Source organism: Schistocerca gregaria, chromosome 1 (genome assembly GCF_023897955.1).
Source record: "Schistocerca gregaria isolate iqSchGreg1 chromosome 1, iqSchGreg1.2, whole genome shotgun sequence".
Classification (NCBI taxonomy): Eukaryota; Metazoa; Arthropoda; class Insecta; order Orthoptera; family Acrididae; genus Schistocerca; species Schistocerca gregaria.
In genome coordinates this window covers 1,025,211,752-1,025,235,027 of record NC_064920.1, presented here as the reverse complement: position 1 = coordinate 1,025,235,027, position 23,276 = coordinate 1,025,211,752, and the positions used below count along the sequence as shown (strand labels likewise).

General features: G+C 43.8%; 1 protein-coding gene and 1 pseudogene across 1 annotated transcript in view; both read right to left on the bottom strand.

Moving 5' to 3' along the window:
- The window catches only part of LOC126278983 (receptor-type guanylate cyclase Gyc76C-like), a 638,621-nt gene extending 620,380 nt beyond the window's left edge, over positions 1–18,241 (bottom strand). The window contains exon 1 of the mRNA XM_049979308.1: positions 18,070–18,241. The gene's annotated coding sequence lies outside the window, so the exon portion shown is untranslated. The remainder of the gene's footprint in view (positions 1–18,069) is intronic.
- Positions 12,359–12,476, bottom strand: LOC126288744 (5S ribosomal RNA; annotated as a pseudogene).
- Positions 18,242–23,276: the final 5,035 nt, after the last annotated feature.

Below are 23,276 nucleotides of genomic sequence, written 5' to 3'. Positions count from 1 at the left end.
TTGTGTATATATACAGCTACAGAACATTACAGCTACAGAACATTCTAGCACAATGATTCTTGACATTTGAGGATACTTCTAGAATGTACTGGGACCGAATATAGAAATTAAAATTACACAATTCAGGTGAATTTTGAACTCACGACCCTCCATGCAACAGTAGCCACTACACCAAGGTGCTATGCAGCTTCTTCTGCGACATTGATCCCTCCTTAAGAGAACAGCGTCTCGGCGTTACTTCTTCCTAGTCCGGGAAGGAGTGATCGGTCCTGCATACTCCAACTCCCGATGACTGATGCTCGCCGTGGCTCCAATGTAACATATCCATAACTACTGTTTCGTGACAAAATACCAGTGATTGTACACCCACTAACCAGTATACATTTCTGAAGTATTATAATGTCAAATAATTACTTCAGGAAGTCAAGCTGAATCAGTTCGTCTGTTAACCGATTCAAGTGTCTCCATTTCGCTAGAGTAGTGAATTATCATAACAGTCCTCAGGCGATTTTTAGCATTCTAGGACGATGTTTCGGATTCTCTTCGCCATACTCTCCATACGAACCGCATAACGTAATTTCGGTTCCGTGCTATCGTGTTCCTGTTTGTTATCTAGTGTCTGCATGAGTTGGTGCGGCTTCGTGCAGTACGGGAAAACATACAAGCTATCTCGGCGGCAAGGGTCACGTTCCCATGCTGCTCCAGATTTCGTGAACAGCACGAGTGACAGCAAATGGAAGCCCAGGGGCGCAGCTTAGCGAAACTCTGACCGGATAAGCCGCAGCTTCCAGCACCGGCGCTGCGCTCATTGCGAAATCCCAGCTCTGACAGATTTCCGAGAACTTGCGTGGCGCGACTGCTGCGTCACCCAGTGCCCCCGGAGCAAAAGCGCAACTGTCAGTTCCTCCCAGTCTTCTTCCTGGACGTGAAACTCCAAGTCCTTGAGGAAGAATGTGATTCGGATTGGGTAAGAACGGGGAAGCGAAATTGGTGCGCAGAAACAATAGCAGCATTCACCTTAAGCGACTATGGTAAGTGACGGAAAACCTACACCTGGATGACTGGACACGGATTTGCACCGCTGTCCTCTCTAATGCGAGTCCAGCGCTGTATCGCTCGGTCACCATCTTTAAAGCTCATTATCAAGAAAGGTGAATGAAATGAACAGTCTACTTAGTACAGCATATTGATTGACAGTACATCGAAGAAACACCAAAGCAATGAGAAGTAGCAAAAATGAGAACAGAGAGAAAGATAGCATCTCAACTGATGATGACGAAGTAGAAAAAGTTAAAGAATTTCACTGTCCACGATGCGAAATAACCTATGATGAACGGAGCAAGGAGGACATAAAAAGCGGACTAACACTGTCAAAAAGGGCATTCGTAGCCCAGATAAGGTCTGCTAGTATCGAACATTGGTCTTAGTTTGAGGAAGAAATGTCTGAGAATGTAAGTTTGGGGCACAGCATTGTATGGTAATGAAACATGGACTGTGATAAAACCGGAACAGAAGAGAATCGAAGCATTTAAGATGTGATGCTACAGAAAAATGTGGACAATTAGGTGGACGGGTATGGTACGGAATAAGGATGTTCTCCGCAGAATCGCCTTGGAAAGGAATATGTGAGAAACACAAGAAGACGGAGACTAGAATACATCTAGCAAATAACTGAGGATGTATGTTGCAGTTGCTCCTCTGAGAAGAAAAGTTTAGCGCAGGACAGGAATTCTTGGCAGACTGCATCAAACCAGTCAGTAGACTGGCGACTCAAAAAAAGGCGAGTTGGTGTAATGTGTACTTTCAGAACGTGGAAAAAATCCAGTTCTTTTGGACTGAATATAACATTTAGGTTCTACAGCAGACTTTCAAGTAGACTGCTCCTTTCGAAAAATATGCTGAAATTTTCTTGACAAATTTTATGTATACGTGAAAAAAAAAGTTTTTAGACGCGTCTTACAGAGTAATAAGTGTGTGGCACCATCAGTGTTAAAACTCGCCCCTGGGTTCGAATTTCTTCCCAAAGGACAGGTTCATATTTGATTAAAAGCCGAACAAATAAAAACGGTGTTTCGAAATTCCCGTTACAAAATTTATGGGACTTGTGAAGGGCAGTGAGTACTTAATATTTCGAATAAGAACCCCTCTCCGTGTGTAACGAGTCCATGTATGGTGAGGGAAACAGAAAAGTCTCAGAGTTGCTTGTCCCGTTATCCATTAGGTACACATGCTGACGTTTACTATATCAGATGGTCACCCGATTCACTTAGCGTCTGCTTTGCATCGGTACTGTTCTGCAAGTTCAGTATGCTGGGTTCTTTTCTGTTTTGGAACGCTGTCCGTTGTGGCCGAGCGGTTATAGACGCTTCACTCTGGGTCCGAGCGACCGCTACGGTCGCAGGTTCGAATCCTGCCTCGGGCACGGATGTGTGTGTGATGTCCTTAGGTTAGTTAGGTTTAAATAGTTCTACGTTATAGGGGACTGACGTCTTCAGATGTTAAGTCCCATAGTGCTCAGAGCCATTTGAGCCATTCTGTTTTGGAGTAATGTAAACACGTAATGTTTAAGTGTTATCGGTAATACGAAGAAATGTGCTTAAGTGATAAATGGAGGTTTCGTTGTATCTCCTTTCGAACTCTTAGCTACCAAGTGTGCTGCGTCGCGCCGAATTCGATTCCTCGAGTAGAAGTGGATTAGTTAAACATCAGAATTAAAAGCATCGTAGAACGAAAACGGTACGTTTCCAGAAATGGGTTTCTATTCCCCTCTATTGAGTCCTAGAAGTTTTTAATGGGAATTTCCGACACCCTGTATATCCATCCAGCTGTTAAGTAAATATGCAACTCCCTTTTACAGATCCAACACGTCTGTAACGGAAATATCCGAACATCCCTTAAAAAGGATGTTAGAATGTAAGTACAGGTATTGTAATCATTGGTACCTTAATATCTACCCACTTCAGTGTGTTAGTTGCTTTTTCTCTGTGTCTAACAGTCTTCCCACAAACATGTCACCAAATGCACGGTCATAACTGCACCGCGAAGTGGACTGCGCCTGTCAGTATAGACTATCCATTTTGCGATAGTGTTTTTGGAGTTTCCCTATTTTCCTCCAGCCCCTGTATATCCGTCTTGCTTCGTCCATCATGCGTAGTTTTGATTCCAAGGTAACATAATTTATTCGAGTTTTCCTTCGTTGGGTCCACAATCATGTAGCAGTTTTTCAAACACATTTGCACCACTTGAATGTATGATTTAATATTTATCTCTTTCACACTATCGCGATTTCATCTTCATAGCCAAGTGCAAAGACGAAGAGTCACCAAATGCCCGACGTGTCTGAATCACTCGCCATAGTAGAAAGTGGTGTATACCGCCAGATACATGTTGTAATATTTCGACGATGACATGTCATTCGGACTTATCGGGGATTTGATAATGGCTACAAAGCTGAAACACCGATTTTGCGAAAGAAAATAACAATATAACATTCAGTCAAATGGCGGACTTTTCATCAAAACAAGAAAAATCCTTCAATTTGTATACATCGTGCTTCCAAATTGTGCCGGCCGCGGTGGTCTCGCGACTGCTACGGTCGTAGGTTCGAATCCTGACTCGGGCATGGATGTGTGTGATGTCCTTAGGTTAGTTAGGTTTAAGTAGTTCTAAGTTCTAGGGGACTAATGACCACAGCAGTTGAGTCCCATAGTGCTCAGAGCCATTTGAACCAACCAAATTGTGATTAAGTTTATCGCTAATCTCATTAACGATAGTCACTTCTTTCGTCATTCTATGGTTTATTCTCTGTTAATAATTCTCATAGCTGAAGAAAATACTGAAAACTGCTACTGTTTTAGTGTGAAAATAAGGCTAAAATCGAGTCCGATGGAAGGTAAAATGCCTAATCAAGAAACTCGCCGGAGGTAGAAGAAGGGGTTACTTAGCAACAGAACGCTCCCATTAATTTCATTTCAAGAGTAGTTTTATCAATATTTTATTGTTTCTACATTAAAACTCGTTTTAAGGCAAGTATTATTTCAGTTTGGTTGTCAGACTAGTGTGACTCCGTTAGCCGGCCGCTGTAACAGACAGGTTCTAGGCGCTTCAGGTTCGAATCCTGCCTCAGGCATGGATGTGTGTGATGTACTTAGGTTCTAAGTCTAGGTGAGTGATGACCTTAGATGTTAAGTCCCATAGTGCTCAGAGCCATTTGAACCAATTTTTTGACTCCGTTAAACAACAGCGTTATTTCAATGCACACGCAAATAACTTCATTACAGAGTCAGTTTACGCGGTGTCTGATTGTTGTTAGCCGGCTGGATACATCGATGTTGCTCTCTTTCAAAGCACTCCATCAAGTATTAGTCGGAGTGTATTACACTGAAAGCAGCCTTTCACAACGATTCCTCTTGACGCGGTACTAAAGTAAATTCCTCGCTGTATCTTGTTATGAACGGTACAGCTGGAGGCTCATTAAGACGTATTTTTTCTTAATGAATCGAGAACGTCCGTTGTCTGCTTCACATGTTTTGACGCTACCGTCCCAGCTGTTGGCAATCAGCCACGTTTGTCCGAGGAATGCGGCGGCTCTTTATTAAGAGAAATTAGTCGGAGACATAGCAAATGAAAAGGCGGGACCAACAGACGCCAGCGGCGGTCGCATCTGTCTTCATGAAATCGGATCTCTTTCTGTCACTCTAAGTTTAAGAAGCCGCCAACTCGTCGTGCTGTTGCGGTCGTCTCTCTTGAAGCACAATCCTCAGCGTAACCCACTACCAAATCTCTCAAATATAGGGCATGCACAACGGCAGAAACTTAAGTCGTCCTGACACGGGGCGATTTAGCTTTCGATCTGGAGCGATTCGAGTTTGGTTCAAATGGCTCTTAGCACTGTGGGACTTAACCTCTGACGTCATCAGTCCCCTGGACTTAGAACTACTTAAACATAACTAAGGACGTGGCTGTTGATATACTTTCCGGGATGTGAGGTCGTGGTCCAAGAACTTTTTCTGCTCCTTACGTTTTGTCCAGGACTGCGCTGGACTTCCTCAGAGGCGCTGCTCCGCTGAGTCTTGCCGACTGACTGTCACCCGGTCGTGAAAGCCTTCATTCTACTTACTAAGGACATCACACACATCCATGACCGAGGCAGGATTCGAGCCTGCGACCGTAGCAGTCGCGCAGTTCCAGACTGAAGCGCCTAGAACCGCTCGGCCACCGCAGCGGCTCGAGTTTTGTGATGTCACTTCCTGTTATTTCACGCTGAGGAGGCGTTGCCCTACGCGAAAAACAAAATAAATTCTGCGATATTTCGGCAACGTGCTACGAAACGTTTAACCAACAACAGCCAAGAACGCTGTCGACGTCACAAGCAGAACTTTGAGACGCCATATTGGATTTTTTTCGTTTTCATTTGAAACTCATATATGATGGGTTTTATATTACAACTAACCTACTGTGAATATGTACTGTCTCAAAGCACCAGCGCATTGAATCGCCTTGCTATTGGTACACCCTGTAGTAAAATGGCGGTAAATGTCATACTGGTGGTCAAATAACTTACGGGATTGCACCTGTCAATATTTTCACAGCACAATCTGACATTTTCAAGGCAAATCTGCAGAAAGTAAGCGCTGTGCAAGCGATTTTAAAACCTCGGTTAACCGAGAAACTAGGGAAATATGGCTCGCACACACTGTTCACTAGCGTCACCACAAACCAAAGATGCCTGACGTCAAAAGTTATCGATAATGATACTGATAATCAATAGGTGAGTTAGCATAAATTCTGTACCCCTTGTTTTTGACAACTGAGAGAGCAGCACACCTTGCAGAATTTAAACGATAATCACCATCTTTATTTATAAGGTTACTTTCCGATTTTAATTCAACAGCTTCCTTAATAACACTATCCCAATAGCTGGAAGTGCACGCCAGATTCTCCGTGTTGCTATATTCGATAGGATAACCGGTGACAAGACAATGTTCTGTAATGGCGGATTTGCTCGGCTGTTGTAAGCGTGCGTGTCGCTTATGCTCAGTGCACCGGTCTCCACAATCCCGATAGTCTCACTAATATGTGACATGCCACAACTGCAAGGAGTACAGTAGAAACCCCCTCCCCCTTAAGCAAACCAAGGTCATACTTTACGGAAACTGGAACAACCCAGATTTTAGATGGTGGTCGAAAAACACTCTTCACATCGTATTCTGCGAAATGCTTTCTGCATACAGCAGAAAAAAAGCCTATTCAGGCTGATAGTTGTCACCATCCGGCTGAAAGTGATGGGGTATTTCGTACCTTGCTTCACAATGTCTGTGTCATCTCGGATTCTGAGACTTTGTCCGCTGAATTAGCTCATCTCGAGGCCACCTTTCTTCAGACAGGTTATAGTGAAAGACAGATTAGACGTGCGTTGATCTATCGCCCAATTGTAGGGAGAAATGATCAACATAGTAAAATAAGAGAAATCAGAGCTCGAACGGAAAGATTTAAGTGTTCCTGTTTCCCACGCACCATTCGAGAGTTGGAATGGCAAAGAAGTAGTATGAAAATGGTTTGATGAACCCTCTGCCAGGCACTTAAGTGTGAATTGCAGAATAACCAAAAAAAAATGGCTCTGAGCACTATGGGACTCAACTGCTGTGGTCATTAGTCCCCTAGAACTTAGAACTACTTAAACCTAACTAACCTAAGGACATCACACACATCCATGCCCGAGGCAGGATTCGAACCTGCGACCGTAGCAGTCGCACGGTTCCGGACTGCGCGCCTAGAACCGCGAGACCACCGCGGCCGGCGCAGAATAACCATGTAGATGTAGATGCACCGGGTTAACGACGATAATACCGATGTGGTACCAAAGTCCACGGCATTTTTGCCTTATGCAGAGAGCATTTCATACAGGACTGGTGATATTTTGCGGGAATACGGTATGAAGCGTATTTTTCGACCACTATGTAAGATCAGGGTCCTTTTAGGTTCTGTAAAGGATGACTGTGATTTACGTAATGCGAGTATCTACAGTATTCCTTGCAGTCGTGGCAGGTGATACACTATGTGATGAAAACTATCCGGACACATCCAAAAACGTACGTTTTTCATATTAGGTGCATTGTGCTGCCACCTCATGTAGGTACTCCATATCACTAAACTCAGTAGTCATTAGACATCGTGAGAGAGCGGAATAAGGCGCTGCGCGGAACTCACGGACTTCGAACGTATTCAGGTGATTGATGTCAATTGTGTCATACGTCTGCACGCGAGATTTCCACACTCCTAAACATCCCTAGGTCCACTGTTTCCGATGTGATTGTGAAGTGGAAACGTGAAGGAACACGTAGAGCACAAAAGCGTACAGGCCGACCTCGTCTGTTGACTGACAGAGACCGCCGACTGTTGAATAGGGTCGTAATGTGCAAAAGGCAGATATCTATCTAGACCATCACACAGGAATCCCAAACTGCATCATGATCCACTGCAAGTACTATGATAGTTAGGCAGAAGGTGAAAAAACTTTGGATTTCATGGTCGAGCGTCTGCTCAGAAGCCACACATCACGCGTCGCTTGGTGCAAGGAGCGTAAACATTGGACGATTGATCCGTGGAAAAAAGTTGTTTGCAGTGAAGAATCACGGTACACAATGTGTCGATCCGATGGCAGGGTGTCGGTATGGCGAATGCCCAGTGAACGTCAGCTGCCAGCGTGTGTAGTGCCAACAGTAAAATTCGGAGGCGGTGATATTATGGTGTGGTCGTGTTTCTCATGGCGAAGGCTTGACCCCTTGTTGTTTTGCGTGGCACTATCACAGCACAGGCCTACATTGACGTTTTAAGTACGTTCTTGCTTCCCACTGTTGAAGAGCAACTCCGGGATGGCGATTGCATCTTTAAAGAGGATCGAGCACCTGTTCATAATGCACGACCTGTGGCGGAGTAGTTACGCGACAATAACATCCCTGTAATGGACTAGCCTGCACAGAGTCCTGACCTGAATCCTATAGAACACCTTTGGGATGTTTTGGAACGGCGACTTCGTGCCAGGTCTCACCGACAGAGATCGATACCGCTCCTCAGTGCAGCACTCCATGAAGAATGGGCTTCCATTCCTCAAGAAACCTTCCAGCACCGGATTGAACGTATGCCTGCGAAAGTGGAAGGTGTTATCAAGGCTAAGGGTGGGATAACACCATAGTGAATTCCAGCATTACGATGGAGAGCGCCACCAACTTATAAGTCATTTTCAGCCAGGTTTCAGGATACTTTTGATCACATAGTGTATATTGGTCAGACTATCAGGACTGTGGAGGACCTCTGTTCTGAGTATAAGCGGGACACCATTTTACAACAGCTGATAAAATCAGCCGTTACTGAACATTATCTTGGCACAGGTCATCCTATGATATAGCATTATGGAGATTCTGGCATGCTCTTCCAGCCATGGTTATTGAGGTAGCTGTTGAAATAAAATTAGTAAGTAACCTTATAAACAGAGATGGTATTGTTTATTTAAATTTTGGTCGAATCCTGCTCTCTCTCTCTCTCTCTTGTCAAAAACATGGGGACAGAGTTTATGTTACCTTACCCATTGATTATTAATTTATTATTGATATCGGACATCTTTGGTTTGTGCTGGCTTTACCGTTCGGTGTGTGTGCGCATGTGAGTGTGTGCTATCTTAACGGAGTATCTCTGAAAACCGAGGTTTTAAATTCGCTTGCACAGCGCATACATTTCGCCGTATTGGCTTGAGATGATCAGTGGGTGCTCCTGTCGAAATATCGGCTGTTGTCGATGACGTCATCCGGCTGCATTCTCGTACGTTACTCGAACATTGTACACGCCGGGAGAAACTAAACTGTCATACCGGTGGTTAAAGAATTTTCAGGTTTACTTATTTTCATATTATAACTTGTATGTTACGAAAACATGCCGCCGGCCGCGGTGGTCTAGCGGTTCTAGACGCTCAGTCCGGAACAGCGCAACTGCTACGGTCGCAGGTTCGACTCCTGCCTCGGGTATGGATGTGTGTGATGTCCTTAGGTTAGTTAGGTGTAAGTAGTTCTAAGTTCTAGGGGACTGACGACCACAGATCTTAAGTCCCATAGTGCTCAGAGCCATTTGAACAATTTTTTTAATTCCTGTAGGAGATCGTAACACAAAGGGCATGGTCGTTTTTTCCTCAAGTTCAGCGCTGTGCAGTGAACAGAGAGTGGCTAGAGAAGTTGTACATAGAAACAAAGAAAATTAGTGCTCTGTTCGTCGACTTGGATGTCATGGGAGACCTAGCACAGATGGAGAAGCTTGTGGAAAGGAGGGCGTTGGCCATGGCTATGCTGAATCAGCTAGTCCAACACTGGCGTTAACACAGAAACGCTAAATCACGATGGATGCATGGGGTTTGAATCCTGATCACCCCCGTGGGAATCCCGTGCCTTAACAATTGCATGATCAAGTTTGTTTCGTTGTCGCAGTTTTGGAATCAAAACATTTGCATAGCTCATGAAAGTCAACTTCCGTGACCACGTACCTAGCACACCGGTATCAAATTTTTAGGGAGAAATTTAATGAGCAGCCAAACAGTTCCTTGGGGTTGGGTTTGGTTGTTTGGGGAAGGAGTCCAGACAGCGAGGTCATCGGTCTCATCGGATTAGAGAAGGACGGGGAAGGAAGTCGGCCGTGCCCTTTCAGAAGAACCATCCCGGCATTTGCCTGGAGTGATTGAGGGAAATCACGGAAAACCTAAATCAGGATAGCCGGACGTGGGATTGAACCGTCGTCCTCCCGAATGCGAGTCCAGTGTCTAACCACTGCACCACCTCGCTCGGTAAACAGTTCCTTGTATTGATTTCATAAATAACATCGACTCTAACAAAGCATCTAGACTGCCGAAACAAAATTTCCGTTGTGTTAATCAAGAATCTCTGAGTATACTGGGCTTAGTACTCGTATCTACAATTTACGCCATAAATGTTGCAACGTTGGTGAGACCTTACTATATAACTTACCAACATTACAAAAAGCTAATGGCTACGACATGAGGCTGATACGCAAAACCATGGCGCCGAAGGAGGAGGGCAACAGGGAAATACAGAACGAAGCACAGAACACCGCCGTGCTACCGTATGTACAAGGGGTTACTGAACGTCTGGGCAAAATTCTCCGTCGGGCAGGTATTAAGCCGATTTTTCGTAGCAACAACAAAATAAAAGACATTCTGGGCTCGACAAAAGATACAATTGACAAGTTTCATGCCGCCGGAGTTTATGAAATCGAGTGTGAATGTGGACTGGTGTATGTAGGTGAGACTGGGCGTCCAATAAGCACAAGGCTAACTGAACATGAGAGATATATCCGCCTCAAACAATATAGCAAATCAGCGGTGTCAGAACATCATGAGCAGTGCAGGATGAACATCGAATTTCGAGAGGCCCGAGTACTGGCGAAACAGCCGTTTAGTTTGAGGAGGAAGATTAGAGAGGCTATCGAAATAGCCAAGCGACCCGATAATATGAATAGAGAAGACGGGTACAGACTTCCAGCGTCTTGGCTGCCTGTTGTGACAGCTTTGCGGAAGGACAGCTCGCGCAAAGCAACAGGCGTGCGGTAGGCCACAGCGGAGGATGGTACACAGAGCGCTGACGCGGCCTAGTCGATACTAGGCAGTTAGTAAACAACGCTACGCTGCAGTCGCCGCTAAGTCTCCTATTCGCCGATTTCCACCAATGGCAGGCAGTAAAGGAAACTCCAATGGAAAACGCCTATTTCCGCCAATAACAAGACGCAATGCAAACGCCAATAAAATGAACTCCTAGTACCCTTCCTCCTCATCCTCACATCCAATCACAACACTCTTCCATAGTATATATGCACCCACACTTGCGCTCATTCAGCAGTTAGCAACACACCCTGAGGAAGGCGTCTTGCAACAGACGCCGAAACGTTGGAATTTTATAAATGACAATGCGGTCTCTAACCCAGAAGAATTTTATTGACATTACAAAAACAATAACGCTGTTACAACAGTCATCCACAGATACACTAAAGAGGTGAAACTAATAACAAGCCTACATCAAGAGTACCACCAATAACCATATAGCTGAAATATAACGTCACGTAATTGCAAAAACGTTAGTATCTCTTGACATGCATCGAGTCTTGAAAGTTCTAAACAAGTAACAGGTTCGGATTATATAGTGTCTAGTGTCAGGATTTTATGAATAGAAGATCCCCAAGTCTCACCTCACTTGAGTAGACACATTTTTGACGCGTAGGTAGAGGATAACAAAGTAGCCATTTACAAGAAATGTGTGACAAACATCGGATAGGCGAGTGCATGTACACGCAAATTAGATTCTGTGTCATTATCGCACAGGCATTCATGAATTTAATTTGCATTTTGAATTGATCTCTCGTGTTCCCAATTTACGTGTAAATTCTGCGCTTCCGATATTAATTGCGGTTTTGTTTTGCGTAAATTGATTCCCTGCTCCATCATTAATTTGTATTCGATTTTTCAGCAGACACTAGCTGTTAAACTGTTTGCCTTTCGCCAAAGTGGTGGATGCAAGCAGTCATTCGTCACAACTGAATGCTTAATTTCACTGCACTGCAGTAGAAACAGCGGTTAACCATGTTGTTGAAAAAAATTCTTTATAGTTCAACACTTTATCCGCACACAGTCTCTCACATAATATTTGGTAAGCTGTGATTAATACAGAAACAAGGTTTTCAAACAGTGGAAAAAGGGTGATTGTCTTTCTACGAAGGTGGCGCAAAATAAGCATTGTGTGTGTGTGTGTGTGTGGCTGTTGAGATATCCATCCAGCCATCCAGGTCGCTGTTTCGCGTCGATTCCTTAAAAGAATGGAATTCAGGCTCATGGCGGGATGGGATCTTCATCGCCATCCTTTCATAATCCGAGCTTCTGATCCCACTTTAGATTACCATCATCTTCGTCTGTATGTACCTCGCCTTTGACGGGACGTTAAAACGAAGTTTCCCTTCCCTTTGCAGAGGCAGTGAATCGAATATGCTTTTAATTTGAATGGAATATTATTCCCGCATGCTGTACGACCGTGCAGAATATGAGATCAGCTCAGTGACTGGACTGAAAAGTTTCTAGCAAGCAGAACAAAGTATGTCATTTTCAACGGAGAGAAACCTTCAGACGTAAAAGAAACCTTCTAAGACTAAAAACTCCTCCCGCACAGGTCATGAAGGCAGAAAGGTACCGACTGGCCACCATATCATCCTAACCCCCCAGGCGTCACTGAATGCGGATGTGGAGGGGCATGTGGTCAGCACACCGCTCTCCCGGCCGTATGTCAGTTTCCGAGACCGGAGCCGCTACTTCTCTTGCCAACAGCGCTCGGCAGACCAGATGGTCACCCATCCAAGTGCTAGCCCAGCCCGACAGCGCTTAACTTCGGTGATCTGACGGAAACCGGCGTTACGACTGCGGCAGGGCCGTTGGCGAAAGAAACTTCCGGCGTGCCTCAAAGGAGTGTTGTAGGACCAGTACTTTTCACAATACACTGAGTTGACATAAGTCATGAGATACCCCTTAATACCGTGTCGAATCTCCTTTTGGCCAGGTAGTCCAGCAACTCGAAGTAGTATGAACGCAAGTCGCTGGAAGTCCCGTGCAGAAATACTGAGACACGCTGCCTCTATAATCCTCCATAATTGCGAAAGTGTTGCCGATGCAGGATTATGTGCTAGAACTGACCTCTCGATTTTGTCCGGTAAGTGTTCGGTGGGATTCATGTCGGGAGATCTAGTTGGGCAAATTACAGTACTGGCCATTAAAGTTGCTACAACAAGAAGAAATGCAGATGATAAACGGTTATTCATTGGACAATTATATTATACTAGAACTGACATGTGATTACATTCTCACGCAATTTGGGTGCATAGATACTGAGGAATCAGTACCCAGAACAATTACCTCTGGTCGTAATAACGGCCTTGATACGCCTGGGCATTTAGTCAAACAGACCTTGGATGGCGCGTACAGGTACAACTGCCCATGCAGCTTCAACACGATACCACAGTTCATCAAGAGTAGTGACTGGCGTATTGTGACGAGCCAGTTGCTCGGCCACTATTGTCAGACGTTTTCAATTGGTGAGAGATCTGGAGAATGTGCTGGCCAGGGCAGCAGTCGAACATTTTCTGTATCCAGAAAGGCCCGTACAGGACCTGCAACATGCGGTTATGCATTATCCGCGTTCCGTATTACCCTCCTGAACCCACCGATTCCATATTCTGCTAACAGTCATTGGATCTCAACCAACGCGAGCAGCAATGTCGCGATACGATAAACCGCAATCGCATTAGGCTACAATCCGACTTTTACCAAAGTCGGAAACGTGATGGTACGTATTTCTCCTCCTTACACGCGGCATCACAACATCGTTTCACCAGGCAACGCCGGTCAACTGCTGTTTGTGTGTGAAAATCGTTTGGAAACTTTCCTCATGTCAGCACGTTGCAGGTGTCGCCACCTGCGCCAACATTGTGTGAATGCTCTGAAAAGCTAATCATTTGCATATTACAGCATCTTCTTCCTGTCGGTTAAATTTCGCGTCCGTAGCACGTCATGTTCGTGGTGTAGCATTTTTAATGATCAGTAGTGTGTTTGCTCGAATTGCCCAGAATGTCCTTCAAACCAATCGCAAGGAAATGTGGCCCTCTGACATTATCGGGAACATGAAGACCATCAATGGCTGCAAATGGTCAATGATCCGTGCTTTCCATTCAAATACAGGCCACACTACTATGGAGCCAATACCAGCTTGCACAGTGCCTTGTTGACAACCTGGGTCCATGGCCTCGTGGAGTCTGGGCCACACTCGAACCATACCCTCAGCTCTTAACGACTGAAATCGGGACTCAGCTGACCAGGCCTTGCTTCTCCAGTCCTACGCTCAAACCGTCACGAGCCCATGAGAGGCACTCATTGTGCCGTTAGCAAAGGCAGTCGCGCCGGTCGGCTGCTGCCATGGCCCATTAACGCCAAATAACGCCGCACTGCCCTAACGCATACGCTCGTAGTACTCTCCACATTGATTTCTGCTGTTATGTCACGCAGTGTTGCTTGTCTGTTAGCACTGACAACTCTACATTTCCACTGTTGCTCTTGGTCGTTAAATGAAGGCCGCCGGCCATTGCGTTATCCGTGATGAGAGATAATGCCTGAAATGTAGTATTTTCGGCACGCTCTTGACATTGCGGTTCCTGGAATCCCTAACGACTTCAGAAACAGAATGTCCCATGCGTCTAGCTCCAACTACCAATCCGCTGCCAAAAATCTTTTAATGCATAAAAATTGAGTTATAATTCCAAGCTTCCGATGATATCCACCAGATCGCTGTCGGGAGACGAAAAGATTCCCTCTTTTACACCCCCAGAACGGTATCCGATTGGCTTTATTACGTCATGATGGCACGCAGATATGTGACGCTTGTGCTGTCTAGCTTTGCTTGCAGTACTGTCCATTGCATCGGGTGGTGCACTGTGGGCAGTATTCCTCTGCGTTTTTTTCTCTTGTCAAGTGCACGTTTCCATGCATGCATTGCTCAGTGCATAGACGGTGTCATTCAGCGAATCTTTCGCTAAATTTTTTCAAATTCGAATGAATTTAGTAAATTATTTCACTAAATTGACTCGAAATCAAAAAGACAATAAAAATGAGTGAGAGATGTAAACCATCGTACGAAGAGCAAAACTGTGAAAATCATATATTACTTCCGCTTGTATTTAAAAAATGTAGCTTCAGTATTGCCTTTAATTGAAACATCCTCTACACGCATGGTGTTACAGCGATTAATAAAGGCAATAATAAAGGTATATTGATCTACTTAGCCTGACACACCGCCAACTCGTGCTGTTGTTCGTTTGAACACTACACAAGTAGTGACGTACAGATGCTATGGTAGTTCCTTAGGTGATACTAAAAGAAATTTGGTAGAAGATAAAGAAACGATTACATTTTCCTCTTTCGTTTTTCTTCACATGTCACTTGGACGCTATAGATACACAGTGTGCAATATGAACGAAAATGAAAGTGAATGAAAGTAAAATGAGAGAAGGCCAGAAAATTAAAAGAGAGCCTGGCAGGAACATTCCTTTACTTGATATTTACTCTTAGTGTTGTTAATTCACAATAGCACACGGCTTCGTTCAAGCGAGCTTATTTATGTATAGACCAAAACATTTGACAGATATGATATAAAAAGGGTCAACCAAAGACACTACAAGTTGGTTGAAGGCAGAGGTAACTATACCAGAGATTAACTATTGTTGATCTGTATTGTAACTAAAACAGTGTGGCATTTATTATCGTTAGTTGTCAAAGAGGCAAAAAGGGATAAACGTGAAGGCCAGCAGTCAACATGTGCAATTACCGCCCCCTAGTCTAACTACGGCGTGCCTCAGAAACAAGGTTTACGTTTTGCTGGTAGTTTTGATTTTCAAATTATGGACATTTTTGTGTATTTTCCCCAAGGTCGTGTACAGCATACTATAAGAACTGTCATGTAACAGTAAGATACAATAGCATATTTTAAAAATCTGTTGCGGAAGTATGTTAGGCTATAGTAGCATTGATCATACAACGATATATTCGCACCTCTGCGTATTCTCACTTATGGCAAGCCTTGTTAGACGATAAGTGGATTTACTATGAAATGTTCAAGACTGCCTACCTAAGTGGGACACTTGTGTATACTTGTTTTTATATACCTTTTTAAAAGATATTTTATATAATGAAGGATCTTTCAGACTGTACGAGCAACACACTCAACCTGTTTGCTGTCAAAGTTGCTGTGCGTCGTTAAGTAACAACACAGATACTCAAAACGATGAGTAGACAACCGCTGTAATGTTGGAAGCTTTCTACCAACTTTTCTGGAGTGAGAAGGTCTGCAATAGGGTTCAAGAAGCGTCGTTAAGTCAGAAAGCAGAACCACTTCAATGAATTTATAAGCGGCATACTGACACCCAAGTCATCAACGTCCAGTCGAAAAGACTGGACAATGATGCGAACAACAAGTTTGTTTGCGTGGCCATCTTCCGCAGCAAGTACAGAAATACTTGTTTAGTAAATAAAACCGTATTTTTCTGATGAGACTTAATTTATTTTTCCCAGACGCGTTTCGCCTTTTTCTTGTTATAAGGCATCATTCGTGGGATCCTTAATGACAAAGTTTTGTTATTTTTAGATTATCAAACAGTTCACATCGCGAATTTTTATATATAAAAGTAATTACTTACGATTCGATGTGATGTGTGTTTCTTCTCGTCTGGTCTGAAAGTCGCACTATCACTTTATTACCGACATTTCGGCACAATTTCGAGTTACGACCATTTCATATTGTTCACCATGTTTCTCCTTACTTTTGTGGTGTTCTACTGTTCTTTTGCCACTCCATATATTTCTTCGGTCACTGTGCTTTTAACAACGTAAAAATTGCAACTTCATTATGTGTTTCCTCCTGTTTGGTGTGTTTACCTACTTGTTGCCAACCCAACGACGTATATGTTCTAAACCATATTCTATTCATGACGTTTATATCGTGCGTGTTTATGATAGAAAGAGTGAGCTGAAGAGTGTTTTTTTTTTTCAGTTGAGGGTGTTGAATGTGAATGTACTAGCTGTTAGCGAATGGTTGAAAGATTTGGTGACAGCTGACTTGACTTTCCGTTTGACTGTTCTGTGGAGGGGTTCATGGACAGTGAGTGTAAAAGTGTTGGGTAGTATTATTATTATATTAATCCTCTTTCGGCGTGTTATTCTATTATTTTATCTATTAGTGTAAACAATGGACTGTTTGGCATGTGTACTCGATAATTCAATGGTGTTTTCCTTTCTGCTTTGATCTTTTGTATGTGGAAATTTTCTTGCAGAAAATTGAAGCATAAGTGAAAACATTGTTGAATGATCAAGTACACACGCCGAACAACTCATTCGGCTTCGGTTTCCCGTATGTGGATATTTTCTTGCAGGAAACTGAAGCAGAAGGGAAAACACTGTTGAATGATTCAAGTACACATGCCCAACAATTTATTGTTTAAACTAATAGATAAAATAATAGAATAACACTGGCAAAGAGGAGTAATATAACAACACCATCCAATATGATAATAATACGACCCAACATCTTTACAATCACTATCCATGAACTCCTCCACAGAAAATGGAAACAAAAAGTCATATTATCTGTCACCAAAGTTTTCAACCACTCGCTCACTCACTAACAGCTATTTCCCCCCCCCCCCCCCTTCCCCCTAAACACACACACAAACACATAAAAAACTCCTCAGATCACTCTCTGTCTCATAAACATGCACGATATAACTATCACGAGTAGAAGATGGTTTTGAGCATATACGTCCTTAGGTTGGCAACAAACAGGTAAACACACCAAACAAGAGGAAACACTATTTACATTGTTAAAAGCACAGTGTCCGAAGAAATAGTTATATTGAGTGGCAAAACGACAGTAGTACACCACAAAAATAAGGAGAAACATGGTGAACAATATGAAACAGTTCGGAATTGAAAATTGTGCTTATACGTCGGTAATAAAGTGGCAGTGCGACCTCCATACAAGAGGAGAGGAAACACAGATCACAACAAATCGTAAGTAATTACTTTTTTACATAAAAAATCGAGACGCGAATTGTTTCATAATCTAAAAATAGCAAAACTGTATCGTTATAGATCCCACTGATGATGCTTTAGAATAAGAAAAACGCAAAACGCTTCTGGGACAGATAAATTAAGTGGCAGTAGGCGGGTTTAAAAAACAAGTAATGACGTAAACCTTACACTTGGTAACTAGTCGCAAAAATTCTTCGATACCTAAATGCGTTGATGAAAGATTACATGCGCTCACGTTTCAAGGAGTGGTCATATTTCCTCGCAACACTTTCAGCGTCAGCTTTGTTTACCTTGAGCAATCACCGTTCACGTTACCAGACTGTAAGTGCACTCCGCTTCACACGCTTGTGACCAGATACGCTGAGGATATCGTTGTAAACATTAAGAGAGAATCAACTGACCTATTAGACAGCGTCAGCGGCGTAACTGGCAACAAACAGCAGGTGCCGCAGAGTGTGGTTCGGAGAGCGGCCGCGGCGGCGGCAGCGCGCCACCTGTCTTTGGCGACCCCGCCGGGGCCTCGCAGGCGGCAGACTGCAGGGCGCCAGCCAGCCCGCCCGCCGCCTTCATTCTGCCTCGCGCTCCTCCACCGCTCCTTCCCCCGCGCCCTGCCGGACGGCCGCAGAACCGGTTCTCCGCCATGATCCGGCTGGGCCGCCGTGCGGTCGCAGACCCGCTGCGCGCGGTTTTTAGCCCGCCCGTCGTGATCCCCCAACTGCTGCCCGCTGTTGCGAAACTACCAGCGCTACGTCGGGATTCTTCATTCTCCGCGCGCCCTTCCCGGGCACTCTCCTGGAACTGATTTGCGGTCGACTCCTAGGCACCTGTCTCGTGACTCATGCTTTCCTCAGCTCGCGTTGAGAGCCATAATACTGCTCGCGCTGCGTTCTCCACTTCGCTTCAACGACGAGTGGCACTATAATTTTCCTACAAGCTGCAAAGGCACGTGAAGGATATAGATCAAGGAATAAAGGACAGCATAGCAACAAGTATTATAGGAACAAAAGGCAAATGTTTATTCTGAACCGAGTGAGGTGGTGCAATGGTTAGCATACTGGACTCGCGAGGACTACGGTTCAAATCCGCTTCCGGCCAAGATTAGGCATTCTGTGATTTCTCCAAATCGCTTCAACCAAATGCTGGTATGGTTCCTATGAAACGGAACAGACGATAGGCTCCCCAATCCTTAAAACAGTCCGAGGTTGTGCTCCACGAAGCGTGTGAGAAAAGTAGTGAGACTGGTTTTCTATCTACCAAAGTTGTATATATATATATATATATTTTTTCCAAACAACAGTAGAGCTCCCTTCGGCAACTACCGGGTGATCAAAAAGTCAGTATAAATTTGAAAACTGAATAAATCACGGAATAATGTAGATAAAGAGGTACAAATTAAAACACATGCTTGGAATGACTTGGGGTTTTATTAGAACCAAACAAATGCAAAAGTTCAAAAAATGTCCGATAGTTGGCGCTTCATCTGATCAGAATAGCAATAATTAGCATAACAGAGTAAGACAAAGCAAAGATGATGTTCTTTACAGGAAATGCTCAATATGTCCACCACCATTCCTCAACAATAGCTGTAGTCGAGGAATAATGTTGTGAACAGCACCGTAAAACAAGTCCGGAGTTATGGTGAGGCAATGGCGTCGGATGTTGTCTTTCAGCATCCCTAGAGATGTCGGCCGATCACGATACACTTGCGACTTCAGGTAACCCCAAAGCCAATAATCGCACGAACTGAGGTCTGGGGACCTGGGAGGCGAGGAATGACCAAAGTGGCGGCTGAGCACACCATCACCAAACGACGCGCGCAAGAGATCTTTCACGCGTCTAGCAATACTTTTTTTGGTTCTAGTAAAAACCCATGTCATTCCAAGTATGTGTGTAACTTTTTACCTCTCTATCTACAATATTCTGTGGTTTATAAAGTTTTCAAATTTATACTGACTTTGCCGGCCACGGTGGCCGAGGGGTTCTACGCGCTTCAGTCAGGAACCGCGCTACTGCTACGCTCGCAGGTTCGAATCCTGCCTCGGGCATGGATGTGTGTGATGTCCTTAGTTTAGTTAGGTTTAAGTAGTTCTAAGTTCTAGGGGACTGATGACCTCAGATGTTAAGTTCCATAGTGCTCAGAGCCATTTTATACTGACTTTTTGATCACACGGTATATACCGGCGGAGGTATTCCCAGTTTTGGTAGCAGCGCTGAAAGGCTTCAACTGCTAAGGCCCTTAACATGTCAGTTATTTGTAACCTTAGGTGCAACTCTTCCATTTGGTCCGTTTTGCATAAAAAAACAACAATATAGGAATTGTGAGTCCGCCTTGATGCAAAACACTTTGTTATCTGTTTACTTATGTATGCCCCAAACTAGTTTCGGCGACAAATATCGCTATCATCAGTGGCTTCTTTAAATCTAAAACATACAGAAAATGGCGTAGTTACACAAACACAGTAACACGTTATTACATTTTTACTGTTAATTTTGTGAAATATAGTTTTGTGGATACTTTCACACTACCTTATTTATTGTGTGTTACGGCATGTTTTTAAGTATTGTTCTCGCTGTTTGCGGCATATTTTCTGTGCATTTCCTGTTGCCGTTTTTTCTCAACGTACATCATGTCATCTGCAACTGTGTGACCGGCTGTTAGTAAACAAGTACTAGAAGGTGAACTTACGTATGTCACCGTTATACACCTGCACTTACTGTAGTGTTGAGTAATATAGATTTGGCGGACTCACAAATCTCATATTGTTGTCAGTTACACGCTTTTGAATGTCCTCCAGAGTTCCAAAATGACGTCCCTTTAAGACGTTTTGTAATTTTGGGAAAACAATAAAGGTCGCAAGGATTCAGATCAGGTGATTATAGGGGTTGTGAAACAACACGAATGCCTTTTGAGGTAAAAAATTACATGATGGAAGTGGACGCGTGACATGGGGCGTCATCATGATGCAGCATCCACTTGACTGTAGTGTCCGGTCTCACTCGATTTACCGTTTTGCCTGAGCCTATCAAGACCGTCGTCGTAAAACGCTTGGTTGACAGTCTGTCCTGAAATAGCAAATTCTTTATACACGGTACCCCTACCGCCAAAAAAACAAATCATCATTGTTTTTATCTTTAATTTGTTCAGTGGGACTTTTTTCGGTCGAGGAGATGTCTCAATGTGTCACTCATAACTTTTCCACTTTGTCTCAGTGTTGTTCTAAAAAAAATCCTAGTCCACCTCAGCTGTGATCACAAGACTGAACCAATCGTGGTCATTCCCAATCCTCTTAAGAAGACCAACGCACACGTTTCTTCGATTAGTCTTCTGCTCAGCAGTGAGTTTTTTCGGTTCCATTTTGGCACTAACCTTTCGCACGTGCAAAACATCGTTCAAAATGTGAAGCGCAGTGAAACTGCTTAACAGGTCACCCGTCATTCTTATTCTTAAATATCGATCTGACCTTCTTATTCTTAAATATCGATCTGACCTCACATGAACTTGCACACGTTCCCCCTTTTCGTCGGTTTCACAAGTTGAAGGTCTCCCTGAGTGAGGTTCATCTTCGACGTGCCTCTTGATGGCTGGGTGTTGTGTGAAGTCCTTAGGTTAGTTAGGTTTAAGTAGTTCTAAGTTCTAGGGACTGATGACCATAGATGTTAAGTCCCATAGTGCTCAGAGCCATTTGAACCATTTGAACCATCTTCGACGTGTTCTTTGCTCCCAAAATAATTTGTGCCGGCAAAAAATTTGTGCTCCTTATAAGGAATGTTCCTCATATGCCTGTTTCAATTTTTTAAAGCTCACACTCACGGATTCCGCAAGTTTAACACAAAACTCGATAGCATAACGTTGCTCTAATTTCTACTGTTTCATTTGCGTAACACAAGAAAAATACAACTTCACTGATGACGCTCTCAAAAATCGCGTGACGGCTGTACGGACTTGAAACTCGGATTGAGTGTCGGGAAGGGATGAACACACACGTCCTCAGAAGTACAGCACGATGTAGTCAGATGGCTCTCAGTGTTGTCAGTCTCATTAATTTCCTCGCACAAATCGTAACTCTAATGATCTCGATGTCGACAAGATAAACGTAAGCAGAACAAACCGATAAATAAGAGTTCTGTGTTTCTGTTAAGAAATAATGGTACAGATGGCACTTTCGCATCTATATTTATATTCGACACGCCATGTTAACGATGTAAGTTGCAGAGTAGAAACGGAGTACGATGGCAGTGTTGAGGGTTGCATACATTACAAATCAAGGCGCCTCTTGTACGTCAGTGATACACCAGCTTCTCTCCTTCCCATCCATCAGAGTTCCACAGGTATGACGAGTCTGAGAAAGGTGGAGCTGCGGTCACTTCCTACTCGTCAACTACTTCTCTCTTGCGAAAGCGTGCTGGAGTGAGGTTAGTCGTGACTTAATGTGGAGGTTCAGCGCACGATCTTACCGTTGTAGTGTAGCAATGACAGAGCAGAAATGACCTACACTCGGAATCAGATGGCCTCTAACGAAGCTGTATTTTGTGATTCTTTAGAACCCGTAAAAAGAATATTAAGTGATGGAGTGTATACAGTTACCAATATGATCAATAAGACGAAGACTTATTTCTGGGAAAAGTTCAATGCTATAGACCACACTTCAGGCGAAAACATACAAACTTCGTCTCGTGCAAACAAAGTGATACTATTACTGAAACTTCCTGGTGGATTAAAACTGTATGCTGTACCGAAACTCGAACTCGGGACCTTTGCCTTTCACGGTCAAGTGCTCTACCATCTGAGCTACCCAAGCATGACTCACGACCCGTCCTCACAGCCTTACTTCTGCCAGTACCTCGTCTCCTACCTTCCAAACTTTACAGAAGCTCTCCTGCAAACCTTGCAGAACTAGCACTCCTGAAAGAAACGATACTGAAGAGACATGGCTTAGCTACAGCCTGGGTGATGTTTCCAGAATGAGATATTCACTCTGCAGCGGAATGTGCGCTGATATGAAACTTCCTGGCAGATAAAAACTGTGTGAAGGACCGAGACTCGAACTCAGATGGTAGAGCACTTGCTCGTGATGCTGACGTAATTAGATTAGGAAATGATATACTTAAGGCAGTGCATCTACATCTACATCTACATCCATACTCCGCAAACCACCTGACGGTGTGTGGCGGAGGGTACCCTGAGTACTCTAGATGAGTTCTGCTATCTGAGGAGCAAAATAACTGATGATGGTCGAAGTAGAGAGGTTATAAAATGTAGACTGGCGATGGCAAGGAAAGCGTTAGTGAAGAAGATAAAGTTGTTAACATCAAGAATAGTTTTAAGGGTGCGGAAGTCTTTTCTGAAAGTATTTGTATGGAGTGTGGCCATGTATGGAAGCGAAACATGGACGATAAACTGTTGAGACAAGAAGAGACTAGAAGCTTTCGAAATGTGGTGCTACAGAAGAATGCTAAAGATTGGATGGGTAGATCACGTAACTGATGAGGAGGTATTGAATAGAATTGGGGAGAAGAGTAATTTGTGGCACATCTTGACCAGAAGAAGGGATCGGTTGGTAGGACATATTCTGAGGCATCAAGCGAGCACCAATTTAGTATTGTAGGG